This window comes from Sturnus vulgaris, chromosome 15 (genome assembly GCF_052056855.1).
Source record: "Sturnus vulgaris isolate bStuVul1 chromosome 15, bStuVul1.hap1, whole genome shotgun sequence".
Taxonomy (NCBI): domain Eukaryota; kingdom Metazoa; phylum Chordata; class Aves; order Passeriformes; family Sturnidae; genus Sturnus; species Sturnus vulgaris.
The window spans coordinates 19,865,200-19,884,112 of NC_142257.1; the positions used below are offsets into that span (position 1 = coordinate 19,865,200).

The window sequence follows — 18,913 nt, forward strand, 5'->3', positions numbered from 1 at the left end:
AAAGAAAAAATAGGAACATCTGAACGATTCTTCTTGCAGAGAACATTATTTCATACATCCCCAGAACAGTTCTGTTTACCAATCTTCTGACACTCAGTAGTCCTGAGCTGTCTTCTCACATGGCTGCTGCCCATAAATCTATTTCCACTGCAGATGTCTGAACCCTTCCATTTCTGTTGTTTTTAGAAGTGGCATAATGAGCTCATTCACAGCATAGCAGCATCAGGAGTATGAACTCACTATTCCATACCTATTTATCCAATTAGGTTTTTTGTGTGCACATAAAGTTAGCAGCTTTTGTTGCTGTTTTGATTTAAAGTTATTCAAACCAAAATGAAAACCAGGCTTTTCTCATGACTGACTTTAACTCACCTAGGAACGAGCAATGGTATTTACTGCTTAAACGGAAGGATTTTTATCAGCTTGTCATTTCTCCATCCTGTTCACGACAGGTAATTAAGTCCTGTCCACAGTTCTCAGATTTCTCTGGATCTCACTAGCCCCAAGGAATTTGTGTCATCTGCAAATTGTGTGCTGGGAAAACCACTTATTGATAACTATTGACTACAATTTTGAAAAGAAGCTGTGAGTAAATTCAGAAGTTTGGTGTTTAAGTAATTGATGATTCAGAGCAAGCCCAAACAATCTCAGGCTGAACTAAACCATCCAGTGCCAAGGAGCTCAGGTCTCTGCCCATTTGCACCACTACAATTCCAGCCTGACCCCTCTGCCTGCAAATTAATGGGATTTCATATCACACTGGTATTTCCCAGCAGTTATTCACCAGCTAGGATAATTTTTTAAAGCCCTAGCTAATTACAGCTTATTATTTTTGTCAGTAAGGTGCATTCAGTATAAGGATAAATGAACCACAAATTTCTCCTTAGTTTGGATAACACAGAAATGTGGATGCTGCTCTATTAGTGCTACCCAGGGAGCTGGAAACAAAGAGCTCAGCTCTTCAGCTGCCATTTCCTTGCTGTGTGAGCACAGGGAAATAATTGGCAGAACACTTGTCCTGACATTGTATCAATTTTTCTGCCCTAACAAAAGCAGCCCTAATTCCTTCAACGTTCTGCCCTTAGTTCAGTTCTTCTGTTCATGGGAAGGTGCTGCTCTCTCTGTGCTGCCAGAATCCCCCTGCTTGCTGACAGGGGGAGGTGGCTGTGGGGCCAAGGGACCCCCCTGTCAGAGGACTGTCTCGATTCCCAGCCTTCTCAGAGTCTCCTGGCACAATTCACATCATCAGCTTCACAACAGGCAGGAATAGCTCTGAAAGGTTCCAGAAATCTAATCCATCATTCCTGACTTTTTCCAGAAGAGTTGGCAGCACAGACAAGCACATCCCACCTCAGAGTGAGGATTTGGCTTCACCCTTGCAGCTCATGATGGCAAAAGCTGGCGAGTGTTAGCAATGCACACCCGGCCATGAGAACTAACAAACAATTAACAAAGCAACTAACAAAGAAACCAGGGAACACTGAGGGTTTAATCTGAACCACAGTTTGCATGCACAGTCTGAAACTGCAATGGAGGCAATATATAATTAATAAAAATAAGAAATAAGAACCTCTCCCAACTGCTAAATATCCTTGACAAGCTCTATTTCACTTTTCCCTTCTAGTTCTCGCCTATTTCTCTACGTTTTTATTTGTAAACCCAGGTACACAAAGCACAGCAGCAAACCCAGCAGGCTCCTCTGAGATCACATTTCATTCTCAGACTTGCAGAAATGCAGTGGCTGCTCTCAGGATGGAGCCAAGGAAGGGCTGTCCTTGGGTGCTGCTGGATGGAGTGCTAGAAATCCCTACTGACCTCAGCCCTGCTAGGAGAGGAGCCAGGGAAGGCTGCAGGAGCTCCTCATTGTCCTGATTTTAACCAGGTAATGGAAGCTGAGGAGGACACATGAGAAGTAGGACAGAAAAGGTGAAAAGTTAAAAGAAGAAACAGGAAAAGAGATTATTTCAAGGCTGAAATCAGGAACAATGCATAAGGTCAGGCAATGGGCAGAACAGATCTGTGAGGGACTGGGATGTGACTGTGTACAACATGAAACTGCTCAAGAATAGAAAACATGCTGTTTCAATTATTCTGGAGCCTCATTTCCCTGAAAGGGAGGAGTCCATGCAGCCAAACCTGTGCTGAGCCCCACAGCCAGCTGAGCACTTCCCCCAGAGCCCGGGCTCACAGGTGAGCACCCCTCACCAGAAAATGAGCATCAGCCAAAGCAGCAGCCAAAAGCAGCTGCAAAGCCCACAGGTACCCAGGGACAGATGTGCTCTGCAGTGGCACTTTCCTCCTGTCTGGATTTCTGCCACAGGCACGAGGAGATGAGAGCCCTCCCTTGCACTGGACACCACTGACAGGGTCTGGAAGCAGCTAAGAGGAAAAAAGCTCAAAGCCTCTGCTGTCAACTCTGCTGCAGTGGACTCATCACAGCTCTCACGGTCTCATGTCAAGATATCCCCTTATTTACCCATTTCTCATTATTTTTAAGAGGCAAACTGAAGAATGACTCTGCTTAGTAGATTTTTAACTCACACACTAGTGGCATATCAAATTATGCCCTCATTTTTTGGTAAGAATTATAAAAAATACCGTCCAGTTTTCATGTCATACATTTTTCTTAGTAAAAACAGCCCTAAGCACTGAAAAACACTCCATTTGAAGACAACTGTTTCTTTGTGTGTTACATGCACACAATATTCTAAATAAGCCTGTATTTCTTTCAGTCACTGAATTGTTGTATGAGGAATTACCTTTAAATATTCCCGTTGACTCTTTGCTGGCCTTTCATCTTCATTTTACCATCTATGCAATAGTTACACTTAGGTTTTTATCATCTGCAATTTGTATTCCTGCTCTACACCCAGCTCAAAAGATTTAATTTACTTAGTTATTTGCATAATTATACTAGATTGTGCCACAACTACTAGGAGATCAGAGTAATAAATTCATGAAAAAATTATGAAACTGTATAAAGCTAACCATATTTTAGACACATCACAGTGAATTATGAAGTAGTACCACACTGTTTAAGATACATCATAGTCTCAAATTATACCACCCCAAAAATTTTTTGAAATCTGTACCAAGCAGCAAAACTCTCAGCAAGCAAAAAGGCCAATTTATAGAACCAATGTCTGTAATAAAAGTTTCTAAAGTAGTTTGTGAAGCAGGCAGCAAAAGCTGAAATGCCTGCTGATGCTGAAGCTCTAAGCACACAGAGCAGAACTTTGAGGTTATGGCAGCAGCTCTCTGTAACCTGCACTCAGCTGAGGGCTCAGCTCTCAGTGTTAACCAGACTGGGCCTGATTTATGAATTACAGTTTAATTAGTTAATTATGAATTACAGTTTAATTCATGCTTCTCTAGAGGCACAACTACTGAAATTCTGCTCCTTGACACGACACAGGCAGGCTGACTCATGGAAACAAAGCACATGAAGAGCTCACAACAGAAACTAAGGATGTTAAAGCTGAGCAGCAGCCTCAGATATTAAACTTCCTTCATGTATCTTCCCTTGTGTGTATCTAAAAATATTCCACGACCAAGCATGCATCATACACACTTGAGCAGGCAGAACACTCCCCCAGTATTCCACAGTTCCACTTCCATGGTAAGGTGGTATCAGAAGTGTAGCTGGGTGTGGGGGTGTGGGTGTGAATTTCTTCCAAGGCCTTCAGCATCCAAAACTCAAAGCCTAACTTTTTTTCCAAAAAACTGCAAGACTCTTGAGAGCCAGCTCCTTGATAAGAGAAACATTCATCTGCATGAAAAATTGTGGATCTTATTGCAGAGGCACTCATCCTCTGAGGGAATTATACACCTCTTAGGCTGATCCCAGGCTGAATGGGATAAAACCAGGTTCCAGAAGTGGGGACAGAGCTCAGTGCAGCTCAGAAGCAGCAGAGCACAGGACTGCAGTGCTTCTGCTCCATTGCAGCAGTTGCAGGACTCGCAGCCCAGAGCTCTCCAGGAACAGCTGCTCCCAGCTGCACACACCTGGCACTGGCACCGTGAGCCAGGTGCCTTCCCCTGCCTGTCCACATGCAAACAACCACCTGATGAACTAGAGCAGATCATTGTACTGTGACATTTCCTGATAAAAATCAAACACACAGCCTGAAAGGCACAGAGATGAAAGGCCAAATCCCATTGTGAATTGTGCTGGGCCAGTTCCCTGCCAATCTAAATTTCAATCAGTTCAGGTACAGGAAGATAATTGTTCTCCAGGACACTGCAATGCACTACCCTAAGAGCATTTTTAAGGAAAACTTGCTCAAATATGTCAATCCCAATTAACTAGATATTTTCGCAATGGTCCATGCTAATAATTGGAAATTTTAATAAACCTTTTTCTCTAACATTCCTGTCAATTTGCTGATTGGAACATATCCTAACTAATGGAAAAGAATATGACAGAGGACACTACTTTCCCTGTCCTCCCAGCAATTTAATTAAACTATACCTTATTAATTAATTGCAAGTTACATTCTCATGAAAAAAGTGCAAAGCTTAATTGCCATTATTAAACTACACATCAGTTTGGATGCATCAGTGCATGCTTTGCTGCTGCTCAAAAACACCCTTGCTCAGGCCTGGAGGGCAATACACTTAGATGAAATGAAAGGGTATTTCACTTTTCAGTACCTTTTCAGGCAGAGAAAAAGCCCCAAATCCAGCAATGATGCCAAATTATGTCTGGAGGTATTGGAGATAACAGAACACTCCTCGGTCCATTGAAGAATCCTTGGCTTGAGATTTCTCTATCCTTAAGCATTTTACATTCACAGCAAGTAGCTAATTACTGTTAACTCTTGCTAGTCACCAGGAAAACCTGCACTACATTACACTTGGGTTTCTGTTAGGATTATCTTTCAGGTACATTTTGAACAAAAGTATTGATATGAATTCTAGAGATATATCTCTAGATATACCTCTGCCATTTCTAGAGGGGAAAAAAAGCGATGGCACTCATCCAAACAACTCTCTACTCAATAACAAACTGCAGAGCAGGATCCCATTTCCAGCAGGCCTTGAGAATTGAAGGATGCTCCCTGCAGAAGAAAAGCATGCAGGCAAACATTTGGGAAATGAAGGCAGAAGAAAATTCTTGACATTTTGTGGCAAATCATGAAATCATTCTGCCAGTTTAGGCTTCTTAGAGAGAAGCACCTGGGTGATGCAAATGTAAGCATTTGAGCTACAACATAAACGTTTCGTTTGCTTAAGGGAAGCTGGGTGAACTATGGGGAGAAAACACCACATTTGCTGCCCTCCATTCCCACTGCCTGGTGCAATATCTGACTCTCAGGGGTGGCCTTTACACCGGGGCCACTGCCTACAACCACACTGGAGCAGAGGCTCACTGGGCAGCATTAGTGCCCTTCTGCCTACTCTGACCATTTCAGCTGTATGGGCTGCTCACGAGAGGGATTGCTTTTACATTAGAAGATCATAATTACAGGGGGTTTTGTTTGAAAAGATATATAAAAATATTTGTGAATATATGAAGCTGTGTGAGCCTGAAAAATATCTACAAGCCTCTGAAATCATCCCGTTCCACAAAGTGCACTAATCCTGTTTCAGTTGCTAGCTCCAATATCATCAGAACAGGAAAGTGGAAAACCACTTGATTTCACACATGGGCAAACTGGCATGGATTCTGCTAAAATAACTGATCTAAACAGGAAGGAATTTTCCAGTTTGTTGCCAGGTTGCAAAGCTGTGATCTTCTGTGCTAACCCATACAAAAATCCAATTGCTGTGTGTTTCTCCTGGATACCAAGTAGGCAGCCTGTTGTTGTTAGGATATAACCATCAGTAAGCATTAATGCTTAGGTTTTTCAGACCTGGATATAAACTATTTCCCAGTAGAAGATATATACATATATATCTTCCTGAACCACAAAAGAGTGCTATGAGAGTCAGTTAAGAATGAAATAGCATCTTCTCAATTAACATCATCTCAAATCTACTGAAATTTCACTGTTATAACTCTAGAAGGAGAGGGTGAAGTTGGCATATTTATTCAGTACGTTCAGTTCAATTTAGATGGTAATTGTGCTCAGAGGGGGCATTAGAGAGCACATAGACTTGGAAATGCCATACAACTGCCTTAAACTTTAAGTGTCAGCTGAGGGTTCTGGTTATGACTTGTTTTCAGTGATGTTAACTGCACAGACACTGAACTGACTTTGCTTTGGTCTCTGCTGTAACTCCAGAGCACTGCAACAGGGGAATTACCTGTGCCACACAGCTGAGAACCTTTGTTTTGTGCTAACAAAAGGTAAACTGGCAAATCTTAAACTGGGGCTGTACTTGGAAGTAAAGCTGCACCTTGGATCATGATGAATTGCAAACGCTGAGCCAAGGAAAGCTGCAGGGACTCAGCTGCTGGCAGGTTTGCCCAGAGCCAGCTGCCATTCCACACAGGATGGGTCATTTTATGTAGTAGTCTGAACATAATATTAAACTAGTGATGAACTGGCTCAGATCCAGGCAAGGCCTGGCAGCATAAATCTCTGTGCAGAGTAATCCCTGGGTATGAAAACATTCAGGATGCACCATTTGGAGGCATCTTAGAAAGTTCCTCCAAGACCCTGCTCTACCAACAGAGCATGTGCTCAATACACAGCACAAATCAGCAAAGGCAAAGGGAAGTCACAGGAATCCTTCAGTCACAACTTTTTATTTGCCTGTTGCTGGGTCTTAGCTCAAATATTAAAGCCTGATGTATTCAAGGAGTGTAAGAGTAGCAGCTCTTCAGTTCTGCCTGAAAAGTACTTACAGGGAAAGAGTGCTAAGTTCCCTTTCACAGCAAATTTTTTCTAAGTTATCAGTTCAGCTCTCTACTCCTTTCCTTCTTCGGATTAAAGAAGCAAAAAAAAAAACTCATCAGCAGATTTCGCTTCAGTTTCTGCTTAAAAATCAATCCACAAAATCTGTTTTAACATCGATGTGATCAGCAGGAAACATTCATTGGCTGCTTTAGGAACTGGCACTGCAATTGAGACTTCTTACAGTATTGGATTTTTTCTTGAGAAGCAAAGATCTCCATTTCCCAGCTATAACAAAATGGAACTAAGTCCTGAGAACTGCACTTTTGTAGTACATCTGCAGATTTTTTTTCCCCAATTCTGGATGATACGGTTTGTACACTACATTGCTTAAATGAGGTTTAAATTGTACAGTACAATTTATTGCTAAAATTTAGCAAATTATTAAGAAAGGGGAGGAAGTGTCACACAGCTGATGTAATAAGCAAATAGCAGCAAAAGAAGGCAAATGGGCAAGTTCTTTTGGTAGAAATTCATCTTAGGTAAATACCACGCAGGACATAATTACTACTACTATTATAGAACTTTCTTCTACAGTTTTGGAATATTTTACAAAGAAAATTCTAGTATGAAAAAATGAAAGAAAGCAAAAGAATATTTCCTAGAGCCCTGAAGGAAAGCCAGGGACAGAGGTTAGGTTTCCTAAGTTTTTGAAGCAGCTTTGTTTGGTACTCTGCCTTCTCTCTGAACCCCTAAGTTCAAATTATTCAGGCTCAGGTTCATAAACACCTTTGCCTTCATTTTTTTCCTAATTACAATATTGTTTAATACTGTTTTCAATCACTTATTCGATAAAGTCTATTTTCCTTTTGTTCAAAATCACTAGTTTGAACACTTCACTATTTCTTGTTCATTGTTGATTAGTCAGCCTTTAGAAAGCCTCGGAACACAAGACAGAAGAACACACAAAGGGAGAATAGACCAAGACAAAAGAAAGAAGGAACCAGTAACTGAGTGATAAATCCAGACTGAAAAGAAGAGAAACATCAGATAAAAGCCAGTTTATCCATGCCACATGTGCCAGACAAACCTGTGCTGCTTCTTGCCTAATCCTACCTAGAGACGCCTGCCTTTGTTTCAAGAAATGCGTCCATTTCCTGAACCAATCTTGAGCGAAAATGCATTTCAAAGACAGAGAAAAAGTTAAAAATAGCCTTAATAAGCAACTCAAAATCCAGGATGGATCTAAAGCATTTATCTAAATGCAAAGACTTCCACAGATACGAGGAGTACAGCCTAACATCAGGGAGTTTTGTCTAAATCTGCAGTTTCCTATCACAAGCAGTTCTGCTCCCCCTGCAGATGACAGCAGGCACACAGAAAAGCAGAGCACAGGCCAGCAGCAGCTTCTCCCAGCAGCATTCCATTTCAAGAGTAATCTTCATAAACCCTCTGGAAATTCTGCTGAACAAGGATCACACTTGGACTCCACACTGAGCCAGTCCCAGCAGACTGCAGCTCTTGAGACCCTTTGCTGTGAGTCAAGCTAACACACACACAGACATTCTGACTCTCCAGAACCAACTGAGAGCATCATTGAGCTGCTGCAGTCTGGGCCAGAGATTCCTCACAAACCTGGGACACAACTGCATGGAGCAGATCCGAAGGGAGCCGGGGGGAAAGGTGCCCTCCTTGCCAACAGAGGGGAGACTGGGGCTGTGGCAAGCACAGGGCCACCGAGTTCAGAATCTCTGGTGACAGGAGGAAAAGTGCCAGAAAAACCTCAGCCCTTGACATGAGGAGAGCAAACCTCAGGCTGCTCAGGGAATTAGTGAGTACGGTCCCCATGGAAATTCTTTGTGTGAGTAACTTGAAATGCAAAACTTCTCACTGCTCAGGAGACTGCAATAATTTTAAAATGACAGGGAAAGGCAATCTGTAACAGAAAGGAGGCATTTACATTTTGTGGTTTACCCAGAAAACCATTCAAGGGCGGGCACTTTGTAAGAATTTTTCACAAATTATGTTCAGCATCAATACAAATGGACAATTAATTAACATGTACTTGGAAAGTAATGCTTCTTTTGCACAGAGAATTTTTTAAAGTTCTAGGTAGATAGAGAATAAAACTGCTGTAGCTGAAAAGCTCAGTACAGCAGATTTAATAAGCTTCACTCAGATACATTCTAAAATGTATTAAATGTCTGCCATTCAGGTAATTACTGGAGGTTTGCTATATATTTTACTGTCTTCAGGCCAAGACATAAGGAAAAGGAGAGTGGAAAAAAACAAAACAAAAGAGGAGAGGAAGTTAATGGATCCAGCCAAGGAGCTCTTCGCAGTAATTATGCCTGATTAGAAATTTGTCTGCTTCAAAGAACAGAAACCTAAAGCTTTATTAGTAATGAGAGATCTCAAGTTTCTAATTAACTGAAAACAAAAGTACCACACATTTCACATTGTACTTTCTTGTCACACACAGTCACTGTTTTCAAATTACTCTCTGAAGGACTAATTTATGCATGACATGATGGACAGAAGGACAGAGAATTTTAAAAATAATTCCAGTGATTCAGGAAACACAATTCTGCTTGTCTAGAAGCCAGGTGGTTTAACTGGTTCTCTAGCTACCCTAAGGCTGCCTAGATTCCAGTGCAGATGTGCAGACTGTCTATGCATACCTTGATGTGAGAGGGAGCAAACCCAGGCTCTGTGAGGCAAACCAGGAAAAACTTTTGAATTTAGGCTTTTTTGCCCACAAGTAGTAAGCTGGAGCCGAGAGCTGCATGGCTGAGGGCTGGCTCCTGTGCAGGGTATTTTGAACAGCACATCAACACCATTCCCCCCACACCTCTGCGAGGGCACAGATGTCACCCTCTTTAAGAAGAGAATTGTGTCTCACCCTTTTACACTCTGCACACTGGGAATAAACGCTGGCAGTTCCCAGCTGAAGGCTCAGAAGTGAGGGAGCTGCTGCAAACAGCGTGACAGGAGAGCCCCTGCCCACAGAATCGCAGCTCTAGGGATCAGAGCCCACACCTGCACTTCCCACGTCTTACCTGGCTTAGGTCTGGCTCTAGAGGTTTTACAGCAGTAAATATAAATCTTCCACGTTGTTGAAGACGGCACTGGTAAGTTTTGCAAAGAACCTCACAACCTGGCAAAGTCTGAGCCAGGATATTTGTGTGCTTGATCTCTTTGCTGATATTATCAGCAAGAACATGCTTTACAGCCAGCTGTGAAGGCAGACAGAGAAGAGCTCCCCCAGCCAGTGACAACTGGAGTAAGACTGTCTTATTTCACAGATGGTAAATCCAAGTTATTATCTGGTAACGGGAGAGCCAACATTTAATGTGTCATGAAGAAGGAGAGTTGAAACCAAGATGTTTTTCTGCACTATGTGTCCAGTGGAAACACACACAGAGGCCAATCTCAGCCCCCATTATAGGCAGCACACAGAATAACAGAAGTTTGTAAACTTCATTTCCCCTCTGCTAGAACAACCATGAAGTCATTCTTACACTTCTTATTTCATCAGACTAGATCAGAAAAGCCCCATTTATTCCAAGAGAAATATAACATTCGCTTTAAGTTCTTCTGTTAAATACTTAATTTTGCAGTTTCACATCCTCATTCTTTTCGTGTATGATTGAGACATTAACATCCTTCATTTCTTACACAGTATCAGAGACCAGCTGGTGTGAGGAAGATGATGGAAAGCCCTGATCAGAGCTGGGTTAACTACAGCAGGCTTGGGCTGCTTTGACTGTTTGTTTTGACTGCAGCATCTCATGAGTTACCCTGCACAATGACACTCGTTATTTAGGCTCATCAACACTCTGGAAAGATCATGGAGGTTTTTTGAAACCAAGTGCTTCTGCCTTCTACTTCATAAGATAGTTTGCTGCAGTGGTATGAGAAGTGCACATAAATCATTCTAAACAAGTTGGAGCCAAACAGCTTGATGTCTTCATATTTATCAATTTTCCATGTCTCATTTAAAAAACCCAAACAATGTAAATCTCTCAAACACACTCTCATTACTCACAACTTCAAAGAACTTGTTCACTTTTTTATACTGAATTTAACTATATATACTTTAGTTTAAGGACTTGTAACAACATTAAATAAAAAGGCCTTGGATTAGACCAGATTAAGTGTCACTGTAGCAATTTAGTAAGGGATTGAAACTTCAAAATATAGCAGAAAAACCATACAGTTTATATAATCATTTAATGACAACATTTTCCTGCAAATTGGCATGGTGCTCTTTCAGCTAACTGAAAAAACCCTCCACCAACTTTTCATATCTACAACAAAAGCTCAGAGCAGGGTTTTGGGGCTGGGAAGAGACCCCTTCACTGAAAAGGGCATCAGAAATAATGAAAAAAGTCAAAGAAATTTACACAGCATTTGTTACTTGTTATATTTGTTACTTCACAGCAACAAATTTTTCAAAATCGCCAAGATTTTCTCACCTCCTCGAGCCCCACATTTAGATCCCGAAGTCTCATACACAAGTGGATTTTGCTGCCCCACCTTCCCTGCTCCTGGTGAGTCACAGCTCACACTGGTCCATGCATTTGTAGCATCAAGAAAAGCTAAAATTTGTGGCTAAACACGGCAGTTTGGATGGGGCAGGTGAACTGTAAGGGCAAAAGTGGCTTTGTGTCCTTTTGCTTGTGTTGAGGCTGAGGAGACAAGCACAGGCTCCCCACTCTGCCTGATGAGCCCACCCATCCGAGGGAATAACTTCTGCTGTCTTGCAAAAAGGAACTATTGTGGGACAAAGTACACACTTAAAATGTTCAAAAGTGAAAATCTCTGTCCTGCAGGGCAGCTCGTCCCTCCCCAGGCTCAGGACACTCAGTGGCAGCAGGGCCAGGACAGCCCCTGCATCCCTCGGGCTCTGCAAGGCAGGGTCACTCCTGAAGAAAGGACTTCTCCAGACCTCTCCCTCCAATCCATTCTATTCCCCTCAACTCCTATTTTACAGGGGACTTCAGATGAAAATTTTGCTACTTATTTAATCCCAGCAATGTTAATAGACATTATAGCCATACAACTACAGCTCAGGCAAACCCCAAGTACAGAAATGAGGTCTGGGGAAGGGGTTAATGAAGGAACACTCACAAGATCTGACATTCTGTTTGTACAGCTCTTTAGTCTTCACTTGGTATCCTCTGAATGCTCAGCAATGTGCAGCACAGTATTTTTTCCCTAATTAAAAACCAAGTAAAAGTGGTACTTACCAGATAAATGATGGTTTAATCAAAAGAAAGCATTTCATAACTGAGACATAGCCATAAGAAGCAATTACACAAACCTTCAGATATCCCTGAAAGCTGTGGTCAGTCCTTCTACAAAGGAGGCTCAATTTTGGAGTCCTTCAGCTAATTTTATTAGTCAGCTTGCAGTTTCTTACACATGAAAATCTGTTCCACTGATGGAGGACTGCTACAAATAAGTCAACATTAAGCTCACCAGACCAGCCTGGATAGCTCACTTATCTTCTTTTCTTACCACATCTCATAAGCAGCTAGTAAATACACAACACTTTGAAGAGTTTTTTCTTTTTTAAGAAAAGTTTTCTGCCTCAGCATGTTCAAGTTAATTATTCTGTAACACTCAAGGCTCAGGAAAAACACTCTCACAGCAGCATGATTAAAAGTCAACACGATAATAGTGCCCTGTAAGGCGTAGCACTAATTGGATTTCTTAATAGGATCAGGTTGTAAAGGTTTGGTTTGAATTTTGCTGAAGAAAAAATAAATGAGAGACAAAATGAGAAAAGAAAGACTGATCCAGATATGTAGATATTAGACACAGGTTTTGCTCCTAGATTGCCTACTCACCTCACAAGCAACATCAGACAAGTCACTTTTGTCCTCAAGCAGCTCAAACATCTATCACTGACAATCACAATTCATGCAAAAAACTTCATTACTCTTGAACTGATCTTCACACTGTACAGAACTATTGCTAAAACCTTCACTAAATGAGAATGGACTTCAGTTTGCCACAAGAAAGGCACAAAACCCCAAATAAGCCAAGATGTTAGAATTGCCAGCAGGTGTGAAGACATGAGTATAATTAAAATTATAATAATATATATAATTATATATATTATTATAATATAATATAATTAAAAGCTTTCATCTACTAAGCACGAGTTATATGGTCCCAGCAGCCATAATGAAACACTGGAGCCACAGTTTGAGTGATCTCTTTTCTGACTCTATCTCATCAAGCTGATCTACACTTGAGTTTTCATGGGTAAAATCCATAGCTCCAGCTTCAAAGTGATAGAACAAGAACTCACAGTTTGTCTCTGCAGATCTCAGCTGTCCATTGCCCATCTTGGACCTGCACACCTGAACTTAGCTGCTTCTTTGTTTTTAGATGCTTCAGTTCTTTATTACCTACATGAGCCACAGCTCTTTGTTATTTGTGTCATAAAGGATAAACCAAGCAGGAGCATTGGTCTGAGGACACAGGGACTGCACTTGTGCCATGAATGGGCTGGGCTGGGCTGGGCTGGGCTGGGCTGGGCTGGGCTGGGCTGGGCTGGGCTGGGCTGAGCTGGGCTGGGCTGGGCTGGGCTGGGCTGGGCTGGGCTGGGCTGAGCTGGGCTGGGCTGGGCTGGGCTGGGCTGGGCTGAGCTGGGCTGGGCTGGGCTGGGCTGGGCTGGGCTGGGCTGGGCTGGGCTGGGCTGGGATGGGCTGGGCTGGGCTGGGCTGGGATGGGATGGGCTGGGCTGGGCTGGGCTGGGCTGGGCTGGGCTGGGCTGGGCTGAGCTGGGCAGAGCTGGGATGGAATGGAATGGGATGGAATGGGATGGAATGGGATGGGATGGGATGGGATGGGATGGGATGGGATGGAATGGAATGGGATGGAATGGGATGGAATGGAATGGAATGGAATGGAATGGAATGGAATGGAATGGAATGGAATGGAATGGAATGGAATGGAATGGAATGGAATGGAATGGAATGGGACGAGCTGGGCTGGCCTGAGCTGGGCCAGGCTTTTGCCACAGTCCTGGGAAAGGCTCTGCCTCTGAATCCAAGGCTTCCTGCAGCCCACAGAACAGAAAATGTTACATGAGGAAGGAGCTGCTGTCCCTTATCCAAAACACAGTTTTCTCTTTAAATTCTGCATGAACTGGGACAAAACGCTGACAGGCTGGGAAACCAAAGCCTACATGAGCAGTTTTCACATTAAGCAGATCCTCAGAAACCACCAAAAACCTCAAAGGAGCTGGCGCTGTCTGGTGTTGAAAGTTGGAGCCGCTTTTTTCAGTTTTGTTTGTTGGCTTTGAGGGGAACTTTTTTTCTCTAATTAGGTGGTAGGTCAAACCCAGTTGTTTTAATGAAAAAACTTGACTTTAAAAGGTACCAAAATCTATAAAATTTCAGAAAAGTCCAGGACTTCAGAAAACCAGGTTATTCCTTTATAGGTCTAGCTATTAAGATGGATACTTTTTAAAAATCATTTTGTTTGAATTTTGTCAGCAGCTATTTTAGGAGACATTTCATAGTCTGTCCTGACAGTTAATCAGTCCAAATCAGTGTTAAACTTATCACTTTCACCAACAGCACATTCACTCCAAACAGGAGAGTGAGCCTCTTTTGTATTTATTTACTGAGCATAGCTCTTTCAAGGTGATACTTTGACTTGTGATACAGCACATGTGCTAGAGATTAACTGGAAACTCCTTTTAAATATTCAGTATTCTGTGTGATTGTATCAATGATCAAAGACACAGAGAAATTCTACTTATTAATTAATAAACCAGGCTTTCAACCACAAATATGGAACAACCAGAAATAGGGAGCTGTCATTCATGAAACATAAATCAGCATTTTCCATTTCTTTCCCCACCCAGCTAATTGCAAACAGTAATAAACCACAGACAAAAACTCAATGGGTTTTTTTGGGGAAAAATTCAGTGCCAAAATGGCCTATTTAACCAATTGATAGTACTTGTGTAAAGAACATTATCTAAACTTCAGTTTTCTGAGCCATTATTGTAACAGGGAAAGCATGAAACTAGGGAAGAAGAGAGAAGGAATTCAGGATACTTCTTTTATGGCAAAACCTGCAAGGGAAATTAAAAATCCTAGTCTCACCCATATTGATGTTGATATTTACAGCAGATTCTCCAAGCTGTGTGATTTTTTAACACATATCACTCAGATACAAATATTTACTCTTAATGGACATTTTCCCTTGAAGGAATGCTGAAATGTGTACCAAAGCAGAAGGCTGTAAGTGAACTGCTATTGTCATTTCTACTCAGTTACTGCCTACACAAGAACTGTCATGCAGTGAAGGCAAGAGAAAGAGAAACACCACCACTGATGGTGAATTTCCTGGCTTTTATCACTGTGTCAAAACATTATCATTCTGTAATCACAGGCTTTTGTGTAAAACAGCTCAAAAGGCAGCAAAACCCCAAAGCAGAACATTTCTGAGTATCAGTTGAGTGATGGCAAGGAGCAGGATGAAGCACTGCCTACATTTAGTGAGCTGCCCCTGGGCCCCTCCGGAGGCTCTGGAAAAGCTGCCCTGTGTGCAGGGAGCAGAGGGCACTGGCACAGCCCTGGCACCCATCCTGGGCACTGGCACAGCCCTGGCACCCATCCTGGGCACTGGCACAGCCCTGGCACCCATCCTGGGCACGCATTCCCTGCCTTGAAACCTTTCCTGAGCTCCTCTGCAACATCTGGGCACCAGGAATCCCATCCTTCATCAACCACACACAAAACCAGGTTTAAACTGCTTTCCTGAGCCTCGGGTTTCTAAACCCAAGTTATCCCTGGAGTCCTTTTGCCAAAAGATCTCTTTTGCTCTTTGTCCTGCTGAATATTACAAGTGTCTCTATTTCTTGTTGAACCCAGCCAGCAATGGCTGTCAGAGACACAGACCAGAGTCTCACCTCTTGGGGTGACACATTCTGCTGGGAAAGGGGAACCCACACTCAAATCTCACTTGAAAAAGAAGAAATTTTGTCCCCAAACCAGACTAGTGCTCCAGCCTCTTGGACCAGGAGTTTCCTCCTCAGGTTCCCTAAATTTAGCTCATGGCTTCCTCAGCATCTGCCAAGACTCAACTCTTACTATTCTGTGAACTACCTTAACTTCTAAAATGAGCTCAAATGAACTGTGTTGTGTATATGTCACTTCAATTTTTTTTTTTTTTTTGCTAAAACTAGTTATTTAAAGGTTTATTAAAAACTTTAAATAAAGGTTAACCTTTAAGGAAGGTTATTTAAAATTTATAAATGAATTTGACCATTCTGCTGCATAAATATTTTAACTGGAAAGATCCAGCACTAATTCCACAGTTTAAACCCCAGCACAATGCTTCCCTCTGGATCACAACTCATCCCTGGAGCACATGAGACATACAGATAGAGCAGGAGAGAAGACATCCTGTCATGGCACCAAGGCATTATTAGAGCAGCAAGTCCCCGCTAACCAAAGCTGCTCCCAGTGAAGAGCAGCAGCTGCAGCCTCGTGTGACACACTCCAGACACAGCCAGCCCTGCAAAGAAACCACAGCAGGCTTTTAATGACAACGGGGGACAGCACACACCTGCCATACCTCGGCTGAGGTAATGAGAGACACAGGGACCCCAGAAGGTGCAGAGGAGTGCTCTTTGCAGCTAAAACCCTGGCCTTTCTGGGCAGTCAGCTGGTTCATGAGTTTACATAGCTTTAAGGCACAACAAGCCCAAGTTAGCCAGCTACCACCCAGCACGATGTGGACGTGCTGCAGTCACACAGCACATCTCTCATGTCTCTCTCCTCTTATTTTAGTTGAGTCGCGCTCCCACAGTTGCCTTTTACTTAGCCTAAGTAACAGGCTGGAGCCATGTTACTTTTCCTTTATAGAGCCTTACCTGTGAGTAACAATGCTCTGCTAATGTGCAGCCTTCACTCCACACAGGAGGCTTTGTTATTACCTGCACAGCTCTGTGCATGGCCTGCTTAGATCTGTTCTGCAGAAAGAACTCCCAGCACAAATGCACCAAGACACGGCTCACTTCTAAGCAGCAGAGTTGAAACAGAGGTATTTATATGCCTCAGCAGCTCCTTCCCCTCGAGTCACTCACACATGATTCTTTCCCTGGAAATGAAGCATGAAAGTGAGGGAAACTATTCACAGCTTGAAGGCTGCATTTCCTGCCAGCCAAAATACTAGGACTGTGTGAATACACAAATCTTATTTACAAATCAGGCTGTGAGAAAACTAGGATCCAAAACGAAGCATCTGTGTGTTTTCTGTGCTACAAGTAGTCACAACAGGTTGCATGAAATGGGTTGTTTCTTCAGCTAGTTGGCAACAGCAATTTATGAAAACGATTATTTAGATACTTGTGTCTAAAACAAAGTACATCAATTTACAAACTATAGCTTTGTTCTGGTTCTGAAATGTTCAAGGAGTGTCTCTGGGTCAAACCACAAAACTGCTACCGAGTCCCTGGGTGTGGGAGGCAGAAGAGGGGAGTTGCAGTGCTGCACAGTTCCCAGGCTGGGTGCTGGAGCATGGCAACTTCTCTTTCAAAGGTCAGGATGAGCCTCCCCATCCCCAGTAAAAGGCAGAGCACAGAGGTGACTCTGTGATAACAGAGCTGTGTGTCACTGATGTATTCCCTCTGGTCTTACAGGCAGCATTGCAATTTCCACAGTGCCTGCTGTAGCACCAAAGAAAACCAAACCATACAAGCCTGCAAGGAAGAATTCAGCCAAATGGCTCAAGGTGTGCATTAAATGCAGCTAAGGAACAACCTCCCAATTAATTCATGATGCTCATAGCAGGCACTACAAAATCCTTGGAGTACTCTGTACACAGATATTGAACCCTGCCAAGACAGCATGAGTTAGGGTTTAGTTATCATCTCATTAAAATATATAGAACTGACATGGATGAATTCCCTTGTCTGCTTTTATAATCCCAGCTTTTATGTTTATGCTACACAAATTTTACATGACTAAACAAATACCAAGTCTAAAATCCAAGTTTTTAGACTTGTCCCCCTCACTTAGGACCAGATTTTGTCACAATACTGCATGCACTACAGATCTTGGCCAGATGAGTAGCTGGAATCAATTTTATTGTAAAAACCACCTCTTTGTTTGAATTAATTATTGGACTAATAAGTAATTAACTTATTATTAGGAGGGATGACAGGCACCAGAGCTTGTGGCAAATTGTCATTAACATCAACAGATGCTTTAGTCCTATTATCTATGAATATTTAAGCTGAATGTATCTGGGTGAAAGTCAGGCTTTCACTGGGAAAACAGTAAAATGTACATTTTAGCTGGGTCCCTGGAAATACATGTCTATGCTGGCAGTATATACTCCAAATTTGGACTTGTCTCGGGGATAAAAAATAACTGAATGACATTGTCTGTACCTTATTTTTTAAAAGCAAAAATCTTGAATGGTGCATTTTTTTTAAGTCAACATTACTAGAAGAGCAAACATTTTCATTTAGAACTTGATAATGAGAGAAAGTCTGATAGCTTGCTATGGAATGCCAGCCTGATCTCATGTGCATTTAGTTTATAAGTCAGTTTTAGGCTTTTCCCTACAAACCAGATCCCATCACCTCAACTCTCAATCTTCACATCCTGTCTCAAGCTAAAGGTTTGGGGATTCTGTTCACATGGAATCACAGACTGATCACTTGGAAATTATTCCCATCCAATGACTATCCCCCCACTTTTCAAGCACAACTCCTTTGGTTGCATGCTTAGGCATATTTTGCAACGTACCTTGCTGTTGAAGAAATCAGTGGCAAACTACTGATTAGGAAATTTGAGAATTAATTTGGAATAACTGAAACCGAATTTTCCTTCCAGCATTGTATCATGAATTTAACATTATTTTGTGTGATGTTGATGATGAACACCAACATATAAAAGCCTTTATATTATCTTTGAAGTAGGGGAAGACTGGTGTGTTTAAGACCAGCAAAGAAGAGGGGCAACAGTTTTGCTTTGCTTGTGTGCACAACTTCTGGTGTCCCTTTTAAACTGTCTTTATCTCAAGGCAGGAGTTTCCCAGCTATTACCCTTCTGATTCTCTCCCAGATTCTCCTGGTGGAGGAGTGACAG

At 42.3% G+C, this 18,913-nt stretch overlaps 1 protein-coding gene across 10 annotated transcripts in view; it reads right to left on the reverse strand.

The window, feature by feature from the left end:
* The window catches only part of KCNIP1 (potassium voltage-gated channel interacting protein 1), a 201,458-nt gene that overhangs the window by 36,965 nt on the left and 145,580 nt on the right, over positions 1-18,913 (reverse strand). Inside the window, exon 2 of one of the 10 annotated variants that reach the window (XM_088174004.1) lies at positions 16,690-16,916. The exons of the other annotated variants lie outside the window; for them this stretch is intronic. The gene's annotated coding sequence lies outside the window, so the exon portion shown is untranslated. The remainder of the gene's footprint in view (positions 1-16,689; positions 16,917-18,913) is intronic. 10 annotated transcript variants of the gene reach the window in all.